Genomic DNA, 23,253 nt, shown 5'->3' with positions numbered 1-23,253 from the left:
TCCCAACATCCCACCCACAGGGGTAAACCTTTGACAGGAACCAAGCCATGAATCTTCTCTTCCCCCTCTTCAGTTATCCACTCCGGTAGGCAGAAGCTTCTCACACTTTTAGGCGCCGTGGAAAAAAAAAACAAAAAAAAAAAATCACAAAAGACGCCTGGGTTCTGAATATTGTTCAAAATGGGTAATGTCTCAGATTATGCAGTCCTCACCCGACCATACCACTAAAAACATCCAGCCATCATCTGCACATGCTTCGGGAAGAAGTAAACATCTTACTACAGAAGCATGCAGTGGAGGTCGTCCCCCACAAACACCGGGGTACAGACATCTACTCCAGATACTTTCTGGTGAAGAAAAGAGACAAGAACGAATTCAGACCCATTCTTGACTTAAAAGTAGCCAACAAATGGATTTGGCGAGAAAGGTTTCGGATGCTGGCATTGCATCAGATCTTTCCTCAATTACACCAGGGAGACTGGCTCTGCTCCATAGACCTCCAAGACGTGTACATTCATATACCCATCGCCATGAAACACCGCAGGTTCTTGAGGTTTGTAGTGGGGCAGGACCAGTATCAACACCAGGTTCTGCCATTTGGCCTCAAGTCAGCTCCCAGAACTTTCTCGAAGTGCATGGCAGTAGTTGCTGCCCACCTCAGGAGGCACCGAATCGTCATCTATCCCTACCTAGACAATTGGTTAATAAAGGTGTCAACTTCACAAGAATCCCAACAGCATTACAGGTGGAAATGCGATGTCCTTCAATGGTTGGGTCTTCACATCAACTACAAGTTGATCTCCACTCCGGTTCAGACTCTGCAGTATTTGGGGGCTTCCATCGACACCATGCAGGTATGAGTGTATCCTTCAGGGGAGAGACTTATCTATCCTTTGGAAATTTCACTCTCTATTGAAAGCCTCTTATCCCATGGTGAGGTAGGTGTTATCCCTTCTCGGCCTCATGTATCTTCCTCACTCCGAATGCACACTTCTACATGCATCTCCTTCAGGAATGTCTTGAGGACCAGTGGTACTAGGTGGCAGGCAACTGGGAGGCAATCTCTAACATGGTGGTGCGAACTGACTAACCTGCTATAAGAGATGCCTTTCCACCAACACGATCCCTTACAACCATAGTGACACATACATCATTACTGGGGTGCGGAGCCCACATGGATCATCTCCAGATTCAAGGTAGAAGGTCTCCAAATGAGATTACATATCACATCAATCTTCGAGCTTGGCAGTCCACCTAGTGCAAAAAGTTTTTTGCCCGTCATTCATGACCCAGTCTCTGCTTGTTCAGATGAACAATACAACTGCCATGTACTACCTCAACAAGCAGGGGGAAGGAAGGTCCAGACCTTTATTCCACAAAGCCCAAGCAATTTGGAAATGACTCATAGCTAACCCTGGGCATAGTTTGTGAAGCAGCGCTACGCGTAGCTACGCGAAGTGCACTATGCGAGCTACGCATAGCTTCGCAACGTGCGTTGTGCACTGTGCAAGATGCTGTTCGCACTGATTGCACAGTGCGGACAAGCATCCGGCACTGTGCAATCAGTGCAAACTGCATCTTGCACAGTGCAAGCTCGCCGGGAGGTTTATTTTCCACGCTCGCGATCAGCAACCTGATGTTGCTGATCGCGAACGAGGAAAAAGTCTCGCCGGGATCTCATTTTGCTTGCTCGCGGTCGCCAACTTGACGTTGAGGACCGCGAGCAAGCAAAAAATGACCGCTTCACTACGCTACGCGTGTTTGCACTGTGCTATGTGCAATTCGCGTAGTGCGAAGTAGTGCAAACATCGCAAACTACGCAAGCGTACCGTAGTGCTTTGCCCAGGTTTACTCATAGCCAGAAACCTGCGGATCATGGCACCTCACCTTCCAAGTGTGCAAAATGTGTAGGCAGACACCTTCATCATGGTTTCTGCAATAAAATCGCAAATGGGTTCTTCACGGCGATGCCGTGCAAGACATCTTCAGGCTGTGGGGCTCGCTGCACATCGATTTGAGCGCCACCAGAGAAAACAAAAAATGCCATGACTTCGCCTTGAGATGCTTCCAACCAGGGACTCTGGGAAATGCCCTATGGACAGCGGCGTCTGCTACTTAACTGGGGTGTCGGGGTGGTGTGGATAGGTTGGGGGGTAAATGGAAAAAAAAATAGAAAAAAATACCACTTACCTGTCCGCTGCCTCTTGGTCCTCTTCGTCACTCCAGGAAGGAAGCAGGAAGTACCCAGACTTCCCTGACCAATCACAACGCTACCTTGCAACAGCTTTTCGATTGGTCTAAGCACCATGGTTCGGCGGTTAGAGAGGGACTGGGGGACTGGTCATGTTCTCCACCCAGGCTGTAATACAGCCTGGGTGGAGAACATGCAAAGTGCGCATAACTATTTGGCTGGCCCAAAAGGGCTGGCCAAACATTCATGCACACAAGAGAGTGCCACCACTGTTCCTGTGACATCCAGCTCGGACCCTAACCAGCTGGGCCACAGACGGTAAAAGTAAAATGATGATAACATTTGTTAACATTTTATTTTGTCTTTTTCCACTGCTCACAGAGCAGTGGGGTTGTGATGCTCCTCCACCTTAGCGGAGGAGCATCCCCTGCCTATGGATCAATTGGTCAGGCAAATTTCTTTACGCCTTTCCACCAATCCTTCTGATCCCAGAAGCCTTCCTCAAGCTGTCCTACTCGAGAGCCAGACTCATCTTGATAGCTTCAGAGTGGCCATGTCAGTGGTGATTGACGGACCTCCTTCACCGGTCACAGCATCCACTTTTCAAGCTGCCATGCAGACCAGACCCGCTAACGAAGTTCGTAACCCAGGTGGTTCCCCCCAATCTCTCCTCTTTGAATTTGGCAGCATGACTCCTGAGCTAGTGCATTATGGAACCTGCCACAAGACTGCTTGGCCATCCTCAAAGAGGCTAAACAGACTTCCACTTGAAGGCATACGCTGAATGGGTTGATAAGATTTAGCATTTGGTGTTCTTTCAAGAACATTGACCCTACGTCTTGCCAGGAAGACATCATTCTTCCCCACCTCCTTCATTTGGTAAAACCTGGCTTGCAATTCTCTAACATAAAGGTTCAATGGTCAGCCCTAACTGCCTACAAAAAATGTCCTTCACAAACCTCTTTTTTTTAATCCCAATAATCAAAGAATTTTTAGAAGGGTTGAAGAAGGTCTTCCCTTCCAGCAGGCGTCCTTACCCTACCTGGGAGCTTAGCATAGCCCTTTCTCATCTCATGCAGGAACCCTTCGAAACCCATTCATAAAGCAGCCCTGCGGCATCTTTCATGGAAACCCACTTCCCTAGTAGAAATTACATCGCTTGTAGGGTTAGCGAAATCCAGGCATTATGCTCTAGCGAACCCTATAAAGTCTTTCACTCTAACAAGGTAGTTATGAGGACTCATCTGAAAATCCTTCCCAAGGTTATTTTCGATTTAATTTTCATGTCAATCGGACAATCTCTTTACCAACCTTCTTTTAGAATCATTCAACTCCGGCTGAAAGAACTCTTCATTCCCTAGATGTAAGGCGTGTCTTGAAGTTTTATCTTGATAAGAGGCACAACATGCGCAGGTAGGACCAACTCTTTGTCAATTATGGTCCAGTCCATACAGGCTTAGCCACTTCCAAACAATCCAACTCCAGATGGATATTGTCCTGCATACTTTTACTTTACAAAAAATCCAACAAGACTGTCAGTTAAACCTGAGGCCCATTCCACTAGGGACAAAGCAACTACAGTCGCTTTGATGAGAAATGTCACTGTTGCCGAGATTTGTAAAGCGCCCACAAGGGGATCTGTCCACACATTCACCAAATACTATTGTTTGGACTCGGATGCTAGAACAGATGCTCAAGTATGTCAAGCCTCCCTCAGAAATGTATTTGCTTAAACCAGTCTTGTTCTTCTCTCCTCTGTTCTCTCCTCCACAATTGATTGGGATGAGCTTGCTATTTTATTTAAATGCTAATGACTATCAATGGAGATCCTCCTAGAGAGAAGGTATGGTTTCTTACCTGTACACTCGGTTCTCTCTTGGGGGAATTTCCATTGACGTCTTAAGCAACTCTCCCTCCTCCCCGGCGGACATAGCAGTGGGAGTTATAGGGCTTGCCCATCACTGACGCTTCTCGTCAAAAAGAATTGAGGCAACAGCCACCTGCTGAGCATGATGGAATACTGGTGGTTTCTGGGTCCTTAAAGGCACAGTCACTGTTTTATACTCACGTGATAGCAGCCTATGAGGCTACACTGTCCTACTATCCTTCATCACTTACTTTTACAGAAGCGGGTTTTGGGAAAGAAATTTGAAAGTTTTGTTAGACTTTTACCTCAAATTATAACTTAATTGTGGTCCAAGCCTCCAGCAGGATTTCCTCCGAAGATCAGAGGCCTACCTCGTCCCGAGTGACCGTGGACTTCTGGTGAGTGAATCCTCCCGAGGCGTCTTCGCGATCCCTTGCCGGTTGGCTTGTGGGTCCCCAGAAGACTTTTCTACAGAACCAAAGGGCTCCCCTGGTTGCTCCAGGCCTTGGGTGAGTCCCTCAGACTTTGCTGGTCTGCACCGCTGACTTTCTTCACTTTCCACTAGACTTGCTGTTGCCAAGGCTTGTTGGCTCCAATCCGGTTGCCGACACCTCAGTTAGCTGCAGACTTCATGGGACACGCCGAATCCAGCTCCTGATCGTCGTCGACGCCTCCTGGACCTCGTGGCTGAAGAGTCAAGACACCTGTGATCACCTGAAATCACCCGACTACTGTGGGCATCCAGCTTCCTGGCCCCGGGTCACTGGCAAGTGACTTTGAACACTGTCTCCTCTGCTTTCAGGTCTTCTTTCTTCTGAATCCAGCCTTGGATTCCACCGGACACTTCTCCTGTCTTCACAAGCAGCAAATCTTCTTTGGCTCCCATTGAAAACGACGCCGCGACCCAACACCAAAAGATACCTATGCGCCCGGCTTCCCTGGGTGAGGTAACTCCAGCAAACAGTGCTCCTGTGGGTTTTGGCTCTAGAACTACTTACCTTGTAAGTGACGTACTTGTAGACTCTCCCGAAGTATCCTAAAACTTTAAAATTCCAACCGCGACTTGCTCCATTGAAGTCTATTGGGATCCGCAGCTGTGTTCTCACACTGCATGCGTCTCCCGTGGGTCCTTTACTTACCTGCCTTGGGTGGATTAGTGAGGCCCCAGCGCTTCTGAAGGTCATAGGCCTGGTCTCTTCTCAAGTCGATATTCTTATACCTCTAGGGCCCCAGCCATATAAGTGCTTAATTTGTTGTGAAACATTGATTTGTGCATATGTCCTTGACTTCTAATCTCATAAAAAGATTAGCAGAGAGTTGTTAGTAATAAATACATATATATTTTATATATATACCGGTGTGGTGTCCTTTCATTTGGTAATTCAAGAGATTATAAGGTAAAACAAGTTGCTTTACATTCCTCTAAAGACTTAGCCTGAAGGCTGATCTCCACAGCTACTAATAGGATAGCTTTCTTAAAAAGGTTGTCTTAAACCTATCTACCATAAGAGTCGAATTGTACTGGTGCAAGGTGGCCACTTTAACTAGTGACCAGCATATACCAGGCCAACTTCTCACAAATTTGCAATAGGGCCAGGAATTATAACATATCTATGCAACCTTTCAAAACACATGGAATTTGAATAATTTCTGCCAGACCCATGATTTGGTGTGGAACATTTTTAACAACAACGCAATCCAGCACACGAAACGCAGTGATGTTCACTGCATGATAACTGTAGGAAACCCACCTCTCTATATAGTGCACCGCAATGGGGTACAATATGAAAAGAGGTTGAGGGGATCCTTACTGGTTTACATCGGCAAAAGTAGATAATACTAAAACTCTATTTTGTGGTAGTGTGGACGAGCAGTTAGGCTGATCAGAGGGTAGTGCTAAGCATTTGTTGTACTCACAGAGGCAATAAATAATTCACACACTCAAAGAACAAAGTTGAGACCGAATTAGAAAAATAGTACTTCTTTTTATATAAATATTTAGACTAAAAACTTTGGGTACAAGGTAAATACTGTTCCTATGGAGGGAAAAAGGCAATTGGAGATTGGATGAGAAGAGCCCCAAGAGAAAGATGGGGAGAAGCCTAAAGATAAAAAGATGAGTCCACAAACATCTTCCGCTGGGGGTCGGTCCAAATCTTCCTCTTCCTCTAGTAAGAAACCTTGGTGCTTTGCTTGTAAGACCAAAGGCCATAGGACAGCTGATGCCATTTTTCCTCAGAAAAGCCCCACCTAGTGCCCCTAGCAGTAGGTACTACTAGCTGTACTACCTCCAAGGGTGTTGCTGGGTTCTCAATGGGTACTGCAGTGAACTCTAGCTAGTCCCAGAAACCACTGAGGCTGTCCTGGTATCAGAGGGTGGCATTGACTTTGCCACTTTGGCTGCCTGGGCTCCTAATATGAGGAAATTCAGGCAGCATCCTCTCGTTTATGGTACTGAGGCAAAAGCTTACAAGGACACAGGTGCAAGTATCACTGACTGAGAAACTGGTGTCACCTGAACAGAATTTACTTGGGCACACTTACCAAGTAACCAATGCAGATAACATCACCAAGCACCATCCCATGGCAGTGGTTAATCTCATCTGGTGGGAGATGGAGGGGGCAGAGGTTATTGGACCTAAAAGAGTTATGGTATCCTCATCCATTCCTGTACAGTGGCTTATGGGCGATGATTTGGAGACTTCAGCTAGGGCTGAAGTGGAGTTACAGATCCACGTAGCCATGTGGGCTTCTCTGAAAATGTCTTTGTGACAACTAGAGCACTGGCCAAAGAAGCAGGGACAGCAAGGAGCACTCAAGCCTGAAACAATGGCTCAGACAGGTAGGGAGGGTAAGAAATTATCCTCCTCCTGGACATCAAGTGAAGACCAGTCTCCTCAGGGAGATGATCTTTCCCCTGGTGAGGAAACTGCCCCAGAGGAGCTTGGGCCTGACACAGCAGGGCTTCTCGAAGCAGGGGCACCCTCCAGTGAGTGATTGAGTCTGGAGCAAAAGTCTTGTCCCTTTCTTCAGAGCGTCAGACAGCAAGCTGCTACAGAAGAGGCAGGGGATGTCAGTGGATCGCATAGTATTTACTGGGAAGATGGATTCCTTTATTCTGGAGGTTAGAGACTCCAAGCCTGGTTCTACCAGGAGCTTGGTTGTTCCTTAGACGTTTAAGGAATTCCTCTTAACCCTGCCACGTGACATACCCCTTGCAGGACATCTTGGGCAAAGCAAGACTTGGGAAAGTCTTGTTCCACACTTTCACTGGCCCCACACGTCTGAAGACACCAAGGAGTTTTGTCGTTTCTGTGTCCCCTGCCAAGTAAGTGGCAAGTCAGGTTGTTGTAAATTGGCTGCGATTGGATTAGCATTAGCGGAATCCATCTGGTATTTAGAGGCTATCTTGTCAATTTTGTGGAATCCATTTTATATTTCTGGCAGCCATTTTGTTTACCCTTGTGCTCTGTTTAAAGGACTGGCTATACTTAGACTCTGCTACTCTGCACATGTGCAGAAGAATCTAACTGTCCATACATCTGTTTTTAACCTGTAGCTGTCAGGTTGTTTCTACCAGAATCAGCAACTGCTAGCTCCTCCTTTACTGTTGACTGTGCATTTCTGTATGACCATCTATGTATGTAATTCTCCTATGTGTGCTTGTACCGCCCTCTTTTTTGAGCCCCTGTGTGGGTATAAAAGACCCATGGTTCTTCTACTCTGTGTGCTACTTCACTCAGTACCAAAGGGTGCTGTTTGAATGTAGTTCCACCTCATGAGGTTTTATTAAACTCTGTATTTTCTGTGCCAACTTCTTCCTATTGGTCTGAGGACTCTGTGCAACAAATTGGCGCCCAACCAGTGGGGCTCATCGGCGACTCGGATGCCCAAAGGATTGGTCACGACGAAGGATTGGAATCTCGCTCTGGACGCGATCGCTGCCCGATGAGACCCGAGTCTTGGCAACCACGGCGTTTTTCCTTTCTTTCTGATCTGACCATCCAGGTGGTGCCGGTCCTCAACTGAGATCTCTTCTGTTGATTCGCCGTGCAGTGACCATTTGGTCGATTTTAGAACTTGGCAGTTGGAACCTGGACACCAAGTGATTGGTAAGTGTCCTTCTGTGGCGCTTGCTGTTGGTTTTGATGCCTGGGATTGGTAAGGTAGTTTAGTAACGCTTACTGTGGCTTTTGGATTTGGAGATTTGTGTTGGCCAACTTGGTTTGTTATAAGATTTATATATAAGTTGCAACCTATATAGGCAGGTAATGAGGAGAATTTTCTCTATCTGAATTGATTTGAACGGCACATCGTACTAAAGGTACCTTAAGTGCCACTTTGATTATAATACTGCATATTCTGCACTATTTTTGGCATGCCTGTTTTTAGCACACTTCATAGGATGTGTAGCTCTGGTAGTGGTACCAGTTTGAATTTGCAACTAGATGATGCACAACCGGGCCCCCTGGAGGGGACGCCTAATAGGGATATGTATATTAAGTATGGTCTTTCTTCTATAATGTACAGCGCATTATGGAATAAAAACACTTGTAAGGATCCTGAGTTGCGTTGGCCTATGTACGGGTCATTTGATTTACGAAAGATTGAGTATGTGGAACAATGTATGTTTAAGCAAAAGACTAGGCAAGAGATGTTTGATTATGTACGAATGTGGGAGAAAAAAAGTGCGTGAACGAATGAAGCGTGAGCAAGCCTTGATTAAAAAAAAAAAAAGAACAGCGAAAGAACATTTATGTGAAAGCATTAGAGCTGAAGAACAAAGCAGTTACTTGTATATAATTAGCCGGCTCCCCTAGAGGGGATACTTAACTAGGTTTAGGTATAAAAAAGTATTTATTCTTTGGTGATTAGTACCCCGAGGAACTAAATATGTACATAGAAAGGATCCTGGTCTGCATTCATACATGGTGATATGCAGAGCGTTTTTTCTTGGTGTTCTGCCAGCCAAATCTAGTGAATATGACTTACAACTAGTATTTACAAATGGTTTGGTTTATGTTCAGTCTGTGGGCTGTCTTTTGTTTCTGTCCTAAGTGTTGATATGTGGGTTAAATGTGTGTTTAAATGTCTGTGGTTTGTCATTAGTGGTACTTGTAAGTAGCGATTACGCTCTTGGTGCAAGAATGGCTAGCCTTAAGTGCCCTGTATTATGTGTTCTGAGTATATGACACCGTTTTGAAAATGTCTGGAATGAGCTCAATGTTTTTTTTTGTCATCATTCGGTTATGCCAAATTTCATTAAAATGAAATACATTTTAAAAGAATCCAGCAATGAATTATATAACATATGCTAAATAGCTGCAAGCTATCATTAAATTGACAGAGTAAGACACTATACATGTGTGCAACTTGCCACAATGTTAAAGATAAAGCTAGAATCCACATTTAATAGGAATAAAAAAAGCTTCAAAAAACGAAATTGTGTGTTTTGCAATAGATAAATTAAGATACAAAGTGTCACAGCATTTATCCTTCTGTATTAGGTATTAAAAGGCATTTACATTATCTGAGTGAATTGGTTGTTGCTGACCCAAAATACACATTACAGAACTACAGATTTGCGCTGGCTGGCAAGGCTGACTTGAAAGGCGTGTGAATTCGACGCCTTTACGTGTCAAGCAGCTGTGTCAGCACATCGGTATTTCTGACTCCGGCCACAGAGAACAGCTGAAGTCAAACACAGTGTAAAATGCGGCATTTCAGACTGCTGTTTTAAAAGTTAGAAATATAGTTTCATTATTTCTGATAAACAGAGGACAGATTGACAGTAGGGATTTATTTTCTTAATGCCTTTTTAAATAAGGATAAGAGTGGTTTTTGATGTTAAATAATAATGACTGTCTTTTAAAAGTGGCGCAGACTTTCAAGTTAAGTTTCTGTTCTGAGGGCTGTGAATGAATGTGTTTAAATATGATAGGCAAGGGATGCAGCTTGCTTTTCATACATGGACTCATCAAAATGATTAGATTTAAAAAAATATATATATATATTTTGATTATATTATTTAAAATAGGTGCATTAAATTCGTTTTTTTATATTTATAATGCCTAATAATGATACTGTGACCTCCTAGCATCCAAATTGAATTTAAGCCATGCTATACAGCAATAGGGGGTCACTTAGATGTGAAATGTCACTTTACCCAGGCGTACAAAACTCATTTTTATAAGGGTATACATTATACATTTCTGATGCCACATCTCTGGGATATGTAGAGGACATTCTGGGGATGACTATTATGCACAAACATTGTAGGATATTCATTTTTAAGTGCCCCAAACATCAAAGTCGAAATTGAGTAAAATTTACTATTTAAATGAGGTTTCTCCAGTCAGAGCAGCTTTTAAACTGCCTTAGGCTACAGTGAATGCACATATGTAAGCATAGAATGAATAGCTGACATCTATACTGCTAGACAAGCACTCTGCTTACAAATATAAATATGTACAAAAAAACCTGAAAGAAGTCATTCAGCTTACCTCTGAATTACTGGTAGGCAGGACTGAAGTGGGTTTGCTGCTGCTCTTTCCGTTTCCAGGGTCATTTTGAAATGGGACACCCCCATGAAAACCTTGCACGCACGATGGGACAGCTGCATAGGTTAAAGGCCGAAGTCCTACATTTAGAAGCCTGCAGGGCTCAGCGCAACGTTTGCTTTGACATTTCGACATTTGAAAGACGAAATGGCAGGGCAGGGACAGAAAGAGGTTTTCCTTACTTTTTTTTGGCAAAAGCAAGTTTTTGTTCACTCACATGAATAGATTGCATAATAATAATGGTATATGTCAGCTTTTATTAAGATAATGGCTCTGTCATATGTATAGCACTAATGCTTTCAGGGCTGAATTAAGGAAGCAATGGGATTTGGTTTGAATTCATGTGCCTTCGTGTTACACTTGTACATTTGCTAAAGGAATATGTTCTTTAGCTAGCTCAATGTGCTATTTAGCTCCTCAGAGTTTGTTTATGCCCAGTTGCTACAAATTGGGGTTGATAGTGTTGACAGAATGAAACCTGTTACAGGTTTCCTACTGTCAAAATGGGGGGAGGAGGCTAGCTCCTCTACAAATTAAGGGTAGGCAAATTTATGTTTTTTCTCTCTTTTTCTTAATTTCTTTTGAGCCTGTCTAAACTGTCTGTGAAATAGCCATGAGACATGTAATTGGCTATTCAGTAATACTGTTTTAAACATTATTAGCATTAATAAAATGAATAAATAAATTTGCTATGTTACTGCCCATCCTGTCTGATGAAATTATGAAAGGATGAGTAGTCTAGATTGTGGTTTCCTTATTTGATCTTTAAGGGGAACTAGCTGTGGGTAGTTTTTGTTCTAAAATTCTCAGGTGATAACACCACTATTGTTTGTTATTCTCATGCTACATACAGTTTTGCAAGGGCATTGCTAGTTTTTATTAGCTAGTCTGTGTAAATAAACTGCCAGTCCGTACTAGAGCTGATGTTGCATAGTTTGGATTGTGAAAAGTAGAATGCAGGGAAGATGCCTATGTGATCCTTAGCAAATATTTTTGAGGAAAATATTGTTTTATAGGAGTCTGTGTGTCACACGATGTTCTGTTGGAGAAAATTTACCCATTATGTTGAAGTTTTTTTGTTCTTTATGTAATAGGAATCCCTGTTAAAGTAGCAGTTTTAGATTTTCCTGTTGCTCCTATAACATGAGAGCATGGTCCTAAGCATACAATGTAGGTGCTTTTATTAAGAGAAATCATTTTAGAAGTGTCTGCAGTCCTGTACAAGTAATGCAAAGTCTATGAGTAAAAGTGTAGAACATTTCCTTTTTTCTTGAGGGTCTTTAGATGATTAAGATAGGAATATACAGATGTAAGGATTTGGAGTATGTCTGTATTGTTTTTCTCTTTTCCTCAGAATTTAGTAAATGAACACAGACGTCCTTGGCTGCTTGGGATTGGGTGACGTATTACTCTTGTCAGTTCACCAAAGAGTTCCTTTTATACTTACCAATAGGTCCAGGCTGTTGTTTCTTTTACTCTCACATAGATGAAAGTGGTTCTTGGGTGCCTTGCTAATATATGGGGCGTCCCTAGACTAGGAAGTATTCTGAGACTATCCTCTCTGTTGATAGATTATTTCTGTGCCTTGTCTAAAGACCTTTTGTTCTGTCCACCAATAGATATTTGCTGCCTTACAACCATTGCCAGAGGGGCGTGGACATCAGATCCAGCTTGGAGATTCAGCACCAGTCCATCTTGAAGTCAAAATGAAGGTAACCAGCACAGGCATTGCTGGCAACCAGGACCTCAGTGAAGGTAGAAGGCCGGAAGCACTGGGATGTGAACTGTGTACCCCTGCCACTGTCTTGGGCGAAAGACGGGGTCACAAATCAGAAAGGAGGAATCGTGGATCACGTTTTTGATGCCCAGACAAACCGACCAGATCAGCAAGAAAGTTTTTGCTTGAGGTAACCCCCTTTGAAACAAGGGTTGCTTCAGAGATCCTAGCATCAGGCCTCTGAAACCTGGTCCCAAAGTGGCTGCAAAGTTTTAACCTTTGTTGGTCAAGAGATACCTGGGCACACTGAATGCAATCTATGGCCCCAACGAAAGAGCAGTGTGCCAGCAGAGCAATACAGGAGTTAGGGAAGGACTTGAGTTCAGGGTACAGGTGCTGTGTCTCTGGTGCCTGTTAGATTGAAATGAAGAAAACTGGTGCACTGCCTGAGACACTGGACAGGATCGCTGAGAGCATTTGCCCTGGTGGGTGACTGCCCTATCCTGAAAGAAGAAACTTTTCCCTTGAAACTAGGCCATGATTCCTGAGTTGCGACTTGTGCAGCTCCACCGTGGGAACAACAAGAGCCTGCCTGTGAGGCTCAAACGGACACAGGGAGAAGACTCCCCTCTGGTTGGTTGTACAGCGGCTTGAATTTCCCAAGGACTTCTTTTTCTTTTTTGTTGAAAATGTACCCCATTGGTCGTCCCATTTTTGAGGAGGAGCAACCCTTTGCAGCTCTTCGTCCTAATTCGCATGGTCCTGTGTGGTCCTCCTGGTCCCCTGGATCCAGGATCATTTTTGTAATAATAGGTCTGACTGCTTTAATGTTTGTATTGGGAATAATGTTTATTCTATGGGAGAAAAAAGTTCATCTGAGCAGTTGAAAAATATTACATTTCCTTAATAATGATTAATACTCTGGCCCTCATAAAGGAAACACTTGAAAAGTCTAGTGAAAATGTTTTTATTAGATATGTACTGTTGGCTATTTTGATATTGAAATTGATGGTCACTGAAATGCATAGGAGCCTTGAAAATGTTTTTACTGGATGGTTCTAGGATTTGCTTAGGACTAGAAAGCTAATCGTTCTGTTTCTGATAATAGTAATTACTCTCTCCTGCTATCTGTATGACCCAATGCTCTGTTCCCTTTGTACTCCTGCTTATACCTTATACATACCAGCTTAACAATATTTAGAATGAGAAATGCCCACCTAGCAATGAATTAGGATATTGATAAATTTATGGAAAAATAAAAAATAAAAATTAATGTGCATACTGGATTATGGGAGATGTCTTCAGCTAATGCTAAAAGGGTCATCTGTTGTAAATTGGCTGCGATTGGATTAGCGGAATCCATCTGGTATTTAGAGGCTATCTTGTCAATTTTGTGGAATCCATTTTGTATTTCTGGCAGCCATTTTGTTTACCCTTGTGCTCTGTTTAAAGGACTGGCTATACTTAGACTCTGCTACTCTGCACATGTGCAGAAAAATCTAACTGTCCATACATCTGTTTTTAACCTGTAGCTGTCAGGTTGTTTCTACCAGAGTCAGCAACTGCTAGCTCCTCCTTCACTGTTGACTGTGCATTTCTGTATGACCATCTATGTATGTAATTCTCCTATGTGTGCTTGTACCGCCCTCTTTTTTGAACCCCTGTGTGGGTATAAAGGACCCATGGTTCTTCTACTCTGTGTGCTACTTCACTCAGTACCAAAGGGTGCTGTTTGAATGTAGTTCCACCTCATGAGGTTTTATTAAACTCTGTATTTTCTATTCCAGTTTCTGTGCCAACTTCTTTCTATTGGTCTGAGGACTCTGTGCAGAGAAGGGCGAACCCCTTGCACTGGTAGGCCTAGCTGAGGTCACCATCAACAAGGTGGCACTACAAAGACCCCCTTCATCCTACTACCAGTGGTTGTGTTTCCCCTTGAAAGGGTGAGGATTGACATAGTTGATCCCCTAGACCCTCTAACTGTCTTTATCAGCAAATACACACTGGTGCTAGTGGACCACGCCACCAGGTACCCAGTAGCTATTCCCCTTAGGACCACTGCAGCTTCTGCAGTGGCCAAAGCCCTCTTAGGAATCTTTTCCAGAGTGTGTTTTCCTAAGGAGATGGTGTCAGACAGAGGCACAAACTTCATGTCTGGCTACCTGAAAGCTATGTGGAAAGAGTTTAGTGTAACTTATAAATGTACCACACCCTACTATCCACTAGGCACTGGGTTAGTTGAAAGATTAAACCAAACCCTCGAAGGTATGATTATGGGCCGATCAAAAAATCTCAGGAGAATATGGGATGTCCTACTACCTTGCCTTCTTTTTGCCTACAGAGAGGTTCCACAGAAGGGAGTGGGTTACAGTCCATTTGAACCTTTGTTTGGACATCGGTAGTTAGTTGTCTGGTGAAGGAGGGATGGGAGCAAGACATTGTGGTTTATGTAATAGGCCAACGGTCACGCATGGCTAAGTATATGAAGGCCAGTAAAAACCTGGAGGCCAGATAAGAACTTCAGAATTTATGACATGACCGAAGGACTTCTGACTGTTTACCAGCCAGTGTCAAGTAGCGCCTTAAGGAAAGACGTCCTCACAATAGCACTCAGACAGCGGGTTTCCGCTTTAAAGAAAGGTATGAACGTTGCCGTTGCAATTATAGTTTGTTTAATTCATGTGAATAGTCGAAGGGTATGATAATTCTCATACTTTTGAAATTGAATTCAAATGACGATATAAATCGCAGTTACATTTTCATGAGTTTAGCAGACAATTTTTTTTTCAGATGTCCCCGATGCATTTCGGGACTTGCCCTTCGTCAGGGGCAGATTTCTACAAAAGAAAAAAGGACAATAGGCATAGATCCAGGATATAGGACCATAGTGTCATTAAATGTCGGTTAATATGTGAAAAGACGAATCGTGAAGTTATCTGAGGTGACGGTGGTGTTCCTAATCAAAGCGTACGTGTGTTAGAACGCTATCTGTATTACGGTGGAGTGTTAATGAAACGGCACTAGTGGACCGTGGGAAAGCTGAAGTCTCGAAAATAAAACGGTCGGTAAGAAGTACACCAGTGTAGATTGAGTAAAAAAATAAAAATAACAGGGGGGTTAGTGCTCAAAAATGCGCGTCGTGATATAAAGTTAGTTAGAGTTCTGGTGGTAAACAAGGTGAACAAGAAAAGATTTCTCACAAGAAAAAGTGCACAAGTGAAAGCCGAGTGAAAAATAGATCAGAGTCCGTGGTGACTGATACCTGAAAAACGCCAAACGCCAAGTGCGAAGCCTCATCGAAATGGTTGTGGAACTAACGGGGTGAATCCCAAAGCAATATCTAGTGAGACCCGGAAGTGATACCAACGATAGCGCGCAAGGGTATGTCATGTGACTGAGAAAGAGTGAAAAAAGACTGGGGTTTGCAAGGTGTAGTCATGGAAACTACGAGAAGCACTAGTAAAACGTGGAAGCACATAACTCAATACAATTTCGAATATAAGGGAGAGTAAAAAAAGACTAATATACTAAGAGTATACCTGTGTGAAGCGTGAACAAAAAACAATGTGACATGTAAGTGAAAGGTTAACAAGCGGGGGTATACAATGTGTAGTCAAGGAACTTACTGAAACACAGCTGAAAACATAGGGGCACAAAAGCAAATGCATATTCGAAATTAAGACTAGTATACTGGGAGAAAACAATGAAACGTGAACAGATGTATGGTATATCGAGACTCGTAAACTGAATAAAAAGACGTCAAAAGAATACTGGTGAATGGTACTGGTATGCACAGGTAAAGTCTGGGAGCAACCTTTATAGATAACATCTGTATTCAAGACGTTCATTGAGTCCAAAAGGGTGAACAGAATTCAGTCTATTAATCCAGAACAGTTCACGACGTAACAGGAAGGCACTGTTGTCTCTCCCCCGTTGTATCGAGACTTGTTCAAGAATCAGAAACCTCAATTGGCTGCAATTGTGTTTGTTTTCAAAAAAAGTGTTTTGCAACTGTGGACTTGGTATTGAGAGTTCGAATGTTGCTTTTGTGCTCGATGAGTCGGGTTTTCATTTTTCTTTCAGTTTTACCCACATATGGGAGTCCACATGGGCATTTAAGTAGGTAAACTATGTTGCTGGAATCACAAGTCGCCGTGACCTTGAGATTAATTGGTGTGCCTTTAGAAGGATGCATGAGAATAGTACCCTTAATGATGTTATTACAGCCGCCACAGTTGTGACAGGGGATAGTTCCTTTGTGTACTCTGTTGGATTCAGGGGGGCTCTTGTTCAATAGTTGTTGCAAGTTGGGTGTTCTTTGATAGGCAAAAATTGGCAATTGGTCGAAAATCCCTTTGAAATCTGGTTCCGACTGTAATAGCGGCCAATATTTTCGAATCGTGTTTTTGATTTTGTAACTTTGTTTGGAGAACTTGGATACGAAAACTGTTCGTGGGTCATTTGGAGTCTTAGGAATTTGTTTTAGTAGTAAATCTGATCGGTTCTTGGTTTCAGCTCTGTTTACGGCTTCTTGTAAAATGGAAGCCGGATATGCTCTCTTCCTGAATTTGTCAATGAGAACATAACTTTGTTTTTGGAAAATCCCTTCTGTAGATGAAATTCGTTTGATCCTCAATAATTGAGAATAAGGAAGGTGTTTCTTCAAAGATTTTTGATGAAAACTTGAAAAATGTAAAAGATTGTTACGATCAGTGGTTTTGGTGAATACAGAGGTAATTAACTCATTGTTGTGTATAGAAATATCAACATCCAGAAATGGAATATGATTGTGATTGATTTCATGGGTGAATTGGATGCGTTCATTGATAGTGTTAAGACCTGTAATCTGTGTTAGTAATTCCATCTGAGTGCCTTTCCAAATTAAAAAGATATCATCGATATACCTATAAAACATCAGCAAATTTTTTGACCATGCTTCTTGTGATAAAATGTGGTCCAGCTCGAAGCGGTGCATAAAGAGATTGGCATACGCTGGAGCAGCACAGTTGCCCATAGATGTTCCGGACAGTTGGATGTAGTAGTTGTCATTCCAAAGAAAATAACTGTGATATACAGAAAAATGCATGAGTTCTAGTAGAAAAATGTTCAAGTCATCGTCCATGTCAGCATTGATGAGGAAAGATTCAATGGCTTGTATGCCTAGATCATGTGGGATGGAAGTATATAGAGACTTGACGTCTATGGTGCATAGAAGAAATTGAAAATGGTCTTGCAATTTGATGTGATTGAGTTCGATTAAAAAATCTGTAGTGTCTTTCAGGTATGTAGACATTCCTTGAACAAGGGGTTGTAGAAGTTCTTGTGTATTTTAGGTATCATATAAAGATACGGAACGTTGGAATTTTCTGCAATGAGAAAACGTTTATCTCTGTCATTGATAGTGCCATGTTGTAGAGCGGTATTGACGATATTCAATAAAACAGAAGCAAATTCCTGAGTAGGGTCTGACGACAATTTAGAGTATGTGTCCTGGTCATTTACATGTGCTTCAACGTTTTCTCTGTGAAAAGCAGTGTCTAATATAACAAGAGCTCCTCCTTTGTCAGACTTACAGAATGTAATGTCTTTATCCATTGCCAATTGTTTGATGATGTTACGTTCATTAAGGGTCAAATTACTAGTTTTAGCTGGTTGTTCAAGAAGTAAATTAGTTATCTCTTTTCTTACAATTACTTCAAAGGTATCAAGAACTTTATGACTCGTGGGAGCCATGAATTTGCTTTTAGGACGTAAATCCATTAATGTGCCTTTGTCTTGAGACGTGGATGGTTCAACGACGTTAGTAAAGAAATGTTTTAGACGAAGATTACGCATGAATTTGAACAAACACACTTGAGTTTCCAAATCATTTGTATTGTAAGTAGGTACAAAAGAAGTTCCTTTCTGTAAAGTGTGGATTTGTTGGAGTGTCAAATTCTTTTGAGAAATGTTAATGACTAAGTTCTCTGGCTCCGTGTTGACTTTGCAATGGGTGTATCCTGGGTTCTTAGATTTTGACCTCCTGGTTCGTCTGGGGTATTTCGGCCTCTCCCTAAAAAAGGAGTCGATTCATTGGTGGTCTCTGTGGAAGTTGAAGGTTGACTGTCAACTGGACCGCCAGATGGTTTAGGTGCAGGTCTTCGAGGTTGCGTCTGTGAATCTTCAGATGAAGATGTTTCACCATCTGTGGAACGATTGTACGGTCTCTGTTGTCTACTTGTGGCATATATATCAGCCCATGTATAAACCTCCCCTAGTTTGAATTTGCGTCATTTTCTGTCAATTTCTTTTTGGTATTTATCAAGTTGACTATTGATGTCGTCAAGTGTTTTGGTCATTTCCTCTGGAGTTATCTTTTCACTTAGGTCTTTTTTTTAACTGCGTGACTTCTTTTCCAAGTTCCTCTAAAAGAATGGACAATTCTTCCACTATAAGGAGGATAAGATCAAGTGAACATTTGTTTAAGATAGCATACCAACGGTCTGTGAATCTCGTGTTGTTTTTACATAAAGTAGACTTAAGTGGAATGCGTAATCCTCTGGGTATACGTTGAACTTTGTGGTAGCGGATCAGGGTACTAGCATGCAGTCTCTGATTAATCTCACGTTTGGCTGTAAATAGGAGTTGTTTAATAATTGACTGGGTCGAAGCTGTATTGGTGGTAAGACATTCTGAATCAAGGCATATATCCTGTTTGTTTCTTCGATTGAAAAGCCAAAAGTATCTGCTCTGTTCGCAGTAAGATTTGCAATATCATCGTAAGACATATTTGGTAGTTGTTTGGGTGCAAACCGTGTCGGTTAGAGAGGAAAATGAATAAAGTCAAAAACGGTTGCACTCACTGGTAAAGAGTCATGGTAATGTTTGATAATCCTTGTAAGAAAGCTTTGGTGCTAGTGAGACCACCTCCTATGCCTATTGTCCTTTTTTCTTTTGTAGAAATCTCCCCCTGACGAAGGGCAAGTCCCGAAATGCATCGGGACATCTGAAAAAAATTTGTCTGCTAAACTCATGAAAATGTAACTGCGATTTATATCGTCATTTGAATTCAATTTCAAAAGTATGAGAATTATCATATCCTTCGACTATTCACATGAATTAAACAAACTATAAATTGCAACGGCAACGTTCATACCTTTCTTTAAAGCGGAAACCCGCTGTCTGAGTGCTATTGTGAGGACGTCTTTACTTAAGGCGCTACTTGACACTAATTGTTCACACCTCTATGGTTAGGAGGTGGTCTCACCAGCACAAAAGCTTTCTTACAAGGATTATCAAACATTACCAGGACTCTTTACCAGTGAGTGCAACCGTCTTTGACTTTATTTGTTTACCAGCCAGGGCATAAGGTGTGGGTGTTGGAGCTTGTGGCCCCAAGAGCACTCCAAGACAAGTGGAGTGGTCCCATTCAATTGTGGAGAAGGAAGGTCAGGTCACTTACACCTAGGCACTCCAAAAAGCCCTGATTGGGTGTTTCACATGAACCGCCTGAAGACTTACTTTTAAAGGGCTGATATGAGCTTGCTCATGGCCACTGATGAGACATGAGGAAGAGAGTGACCCTCTCCCTGATCTCCTCTCACACAACCTGGTTAATGGTTCAGTAGATGGAGCAGTCTTTGCTGACAGTGTTACCAACCAGCAACAAGCTGATGGCAGACAAGTACTCTATCAGTTCTCAGAACTCTTCTCTCTGACACCCAGTCAGACTACCTGGTGTGCCCACGAGGTGGACACAGGTGACAGTCTGCCTGTCCAGAGTAAAATCTTCAGGCAACCTGACCATGCCAGAGATTGCATCAGGACAGAGGTTCAAAAGATGCTAGAGTTGGGGGTAATTAAGCCTTCAAACAGCCCTTGGGCTAGTCTAGTAGTTCTTGTACCCAAACCTCATTCCCAGGGCAAAAGAGAGGAATGCGGTTCTGTATAGACTACAGAGGCATAAATACAGTCACTAAGACTGATGTCCATCCAATTCCTAGGGCAGATAAGCTAGTTGATACTCTGGCTGCTGCCACACCTCTCAGCATCTTTGACCTGACTGCAGGCTATTGGCAGATCAGGTTCACAGATGCTGCCAAACCCAAAACTGCATTTTCAACTCTTGGTGAGCAGTATCAGTTCACTGTAATGCCCCTTGGGTTAAAAAAAATGCACCTGCCACATTCCAGAGGTTTGTGAATCAAGTTCTGGCAGGTCTGGAAGACTTCAGTGCACCATATCTAGACTAGGCCCAGGCGGTAAATTCCGTTCCGCTCGTGGAATTTGGGTAATATCGCGTACGGCGGAGAACTTGTAATTGCAAAAAATTACGCGATCCGCGGCTTCGCGGAATGTTTTTGTATGTTCGCGCTTTCAAAATGTGTGTTCGCGAGATATTTCCCCCGAGCACGCACACAGCATTCGCGAACAGGAAAAAAGCATCTCGAACAGACGGAACAAGCAATTTCGCCTGTTCTCGAAACTGTGCTCGCGGAGATTTACCGTTTCGCGGAGCGCGACTACGAAATTCCGCCCACCCCTAATCTAGACAATATTACTGTCTTTAGTTCCACCTGGCAGAATCACCTGGTCCACGTCTGAAGTGTACTTGAGGCCTTGAAAGACAGCCCCCACTATCAAGGCCAATAAGTGCCAGATAGGGCAGAGCAAAGTTGTTTACATGGGCCACCTGGTAGGTGGGGGCCAAGTACATCCTTTATAGAGCAAAATCCAAACCATTATGGATTGGGTTGCTCCCACTACTTGGACTTAGGTCAGAGCTTTGCAGGGCTTAACTGGGTATTACAGAAGAATCGTGAAGGGATTTGGGTCCATTGTGACACCCCTCAATGATCTTACCTCTAAGGCGATGCCTAAGAAGGTAGATTGGACAGTTAGCTGTTCAAAGGCATTTGATGCCTTGAAGAAGACCATGTGCTCAGCTCCAATTCTCAAGAGTCCTGATTACTCCAAACCATCAATTGTACAGACAGATGCCTTTGAGATGGGAATAGGGGCAGTACTCTCACAAGTGAGTGAAGAGGGACAGGATCAATCAGTAGCTTTTATAAGCAGAAGGCTGGCCCCCAGAGAGAAAGGTTGCTCAGCCATAGAGAGGGAGGGCTTTGCTCTGGTCTGGACCTTGAAGAAGTTGAGGCCACACCTGTTTGGCACTCACTGCATTGTTCAGACAGACCACAATCCCCTCTTATGTGTTAAACAGATGAAAGTTGAAAACCCAAAACATTGAGGTGGTCCATTTCCCTACAGGGGATGGACTTCTTAGTGGAACATAGACCTGAGAGTAAACATGCCAACGCAGATGGACTTTCAAGATTTTTCCACTTAGAAAATGAAGACTCAACCATGCAAGGTCTTTCGTTTGGGGGGGGGGGGGGTATGTAGGAAAGTAGGATCTTTCTGACATGAATGCCCCCACTTTTTGCCTTGTGTTTAGACTGTAGGACACTGGGATCCTGCTAACCAGTAAGCCAGTGTCCGTGCTCTCTCCTCTAAATTTACTGGTGAGTAAATTTGTAAACCCTTCAATTGGCATATTGGTGCACCCCTGTAGGTCCCTAGTAGATGCCACTTAGGTACCCAGGGCATTGGTATACCAGGGGTCTCCTGTGGGCTGCAGCATGTATTATGCCACCCATGGGAGCCCGCTTAGGGGCAAAACCACACAAAGGACAGGGGAGTGACCACCTCCTTTCCAGCTTTTTCCCCAGAGAGGTGCCCTGAGCTCTACCAGGTAGGCGCTTGATTCTGCCATCTTGAAAGCAAGATAAGCAGAGGCCCCTGGGAGCATCTGACTAGTCAGTTTACCAGAGTAGGGTCCCTGACCCCCCCCTGACAGGTGGGTCTCTGCCGAAGCTGTCCAACCCCCTTTCTGGGTTACTTAAGGACTCCCCTGAGGGTGGGACCCTAGATTCATCTGGAACAAGATTCTTCTGCAGGTCCCTCTGCAAAATTCTGCCCAAAGCTTCTGCTGGTGGACACTGGACTCTGCTGCTGGACTTCACTGGGATCCAAGGCAAGTCTGCTTCTCTTCCAAGGGATACTCATCAATAGTGATTAACACTGAATAGTCCTGCCCACGTGCCGGGACCCCAGAGCTTTAACAATAATATATGCATATATAACCATATATATATATATATATATATATAGATATATATAAATAATATGCATATATCTACAATATACACACATGTATATAAATATGCAGCCCCAAATTGAAAACTAGGCTCAAATATGCCAGTATTGCATTGTATGCTTCATTTGAAAAGCATCATATAAAACAACATTTCCAAAATATAGAGAAAAAGTACTCAACACAGCCTTTATTTTCTGAGAAAAAAGGCAAGGTGATACTTGTTGCGTTTGCCAAGGCTTGTTGGTGGTCCTGCTTGCCACTGACTCTATCCTGCGTCGACCAGTGTGGGACTGCTTGTGGATGGCTCCTGAGATCCTACAGCATTGGCTGGATTCCACAGCTGCATCTTCAAGGCCTCTATTCTACAGGAAAGTACCAACGATAATGGTTGGCTTTGTGCTCCTGCACATCCTGGGCTACTCTGGGTGGCTTGGACTCTGTCTCCTCTCTACTTAGGTACTCCTCATCTGGAATCCAAGCCTGGGTTCCACTGACCTGGTCCGTAAGTCACTAGCAGCTGGACATCCGAAATCCCTATTGACTTCACACCACTTAACACCTTTGCACCCGGGCTCCCTGGTGTAGGTATTCTGCTTTCTCTGGACATCCATGGGTGGGGGTGCGCTCCAACCACTCTTGTTCCAATGAATTCCCTCGGGTCCTCTGGGAAGGGTCCTGAAACTCCAAAATCCTAACCGCGAGTTCCCCATGTTATCCTATGGACACTGACCTAGGGTATCACCTCTGCACACGGGTGCCTAGGGAATCTAGCAATTT

The 23,253-nt window shown here is 43.3% G+C and overlaps 1 long non-coding RNA gene and 1 pseudogene across 6 annotated transcripts in view; both read right to left on the bottom strand.

The window, feature by feature from the left end:
* The window catches only part of LOC146870457 (uncharacterized), a 421,457-nt gene that overhangs the window by 264,446 nt on the left and 133,758 nt on the right, over positions 1 to 23,253 (bottom strand). The gene's annotated exons all lie outside the window — the stretch shown is intronic.
* LOC146870458 (uncharacterized) lies at positions 16,152 to 17,628 on the bottom strand (annotated as a pseudogene).

Source organism: Triturus cristatus, chromosome 1_1 (genome assembly GCF_964204655.1).
Source record: "Triturus cristatus chromosome 1_1, aTriCri1.1, whole genome shotgun sequence".
Taxonomy (NCBI): Eukaryota; Metazoa; Chordata; class Amphibia; order Caudata; family Salamandridae; genus Triturus; species Triturus cristatus.
Note: the sequence above shows the minus strand (reverse complement) of the source record. Positions and strands in the feature narration are given on the sequence as shown.